Raw genomic sequence first — 1,407 nt, forward strand, 5'->3', positions numbered from 1 at the left:
TCGGCCGCGCTGAACGGAGCTCTGGTAAATCATTAACCAAACTGGACTTAGTCTCTGGCAAGAGAGATGGTCCAGACGACGGGCACGGTGGCAGAGTTAGCCGAACTTGACTTAGCCTCTGGCCGCAGAGAGGGTCCATCAAACGGGGCACGGTGGGAGATTAAGCCGCACTAGGCTCAGGCTCTGGCCACGGGAGGGTGGCCCAGGTGTGAGCCGGCAGTAAATGGTGAACCAGTGAAAAGCCAGCACCCGAGGGTGCGGTTGTGCTGCCGACTTGGAGGCTCCCTGTGCCCGCAGAGCAAAAATGTGAGCACAGACGGAAGTCTATGAAGTCAGATCCGGTCGGCGGTCGCCAGGCTCGGTGCATGGTTTCCCGCAGAGGTTGGTGGATCCGTCCCGCCGAGGTGGGCACCTGCATTTTCTGGCACAAGTGTCCGGAGGCTGGTTAATGAGTTGCCGCCGGTAGCCCGCATGGAGTTGCGATTGACCCGTTTTGCGGGCCCCCCAGGCCTCATTCTCGGTAGGACTACCGGGCCGCACCCCGCCGAGGTGGACACCTGCATTTTCTGGCAGGGGGGGTTGGCGGGGTGCCCGGGGATTTTCGGGAACTCGTTTTTCAGAACATTTTTTGGCTAGCGGTGTCAGTTTGAAAGTACCCAGGAAAGTGCTACTTCACAAAAGGGGACTTTTTCCAAATATATAACCTCTTGAAGAGCACCTCAGTGTCGGAGGGGGCAGACACTTTACTTCATTTATGGCTAATTCCTCGGGTACGTTCTGGAAAACGGACAGAGTTGCCTGGCCGGTGGTGACTCTTTGGCAGATACATATATATATATATATATATTACGGCTTTTTCTATATATGTATCAAAGTGTGATAAACACTTGTGCAAAAAAACCAGACAACGGAATTGACGGCACTTTGTAAACGGCCTGCAAAGTACAAAGTCTGAGTTTTTTAAAAAAGTGGCACTCGGTGGTAGGGAGTGCCGGCGCTTTGAAACGGCACAGATGCCACGTTCCCTTGGGTTGCACTTCGTTCTGTGAGGCCTTAAAGTGCGTGCCCAGAAACCTCTGAATGCAAAAGGCGCGCACGCCGGTAGTGGGCTGCAACAATCAGTGCGTTTGCCTATCCATGCCTAAGCCTGGCGACCCTGCGGGCGATGATGGCATGTCTTGGGCGTTGGCCATGGACTGGGTCGGGCTTGACAGTTCGTGCTCTTCGCCTGTGACATATCCGGACTGACCGGACGCTCGTGTTCGACGCGGTAGGGCCCTTGGCGGGTTCATCGTTGATGCGCTGGTGCTTCAGGCTGAGCGGTTGTCCCTCTGTGGTCCCGACTGCACATCGGGCGGACACCGAGCGAGTCGGTTGGCAGAACTTTCCGTTTGGACTCTCCTCCGT

This window comes from Mustelus asterias, unplaced genomic scaffold (assembly GCF_964213995.1).
Source record: "Mustelus asterias unplaced genomic scaffold, sMusAst1.hap1.1 HAP1_SCAFFOLD_3945, whole genome shotgun sequence".
NCBI lineage: Eukaryota > Metazoa > Chordata > Chondrichthyes > Carcharhiniformes > Triakidae > Mustelus > Mustelus asterias.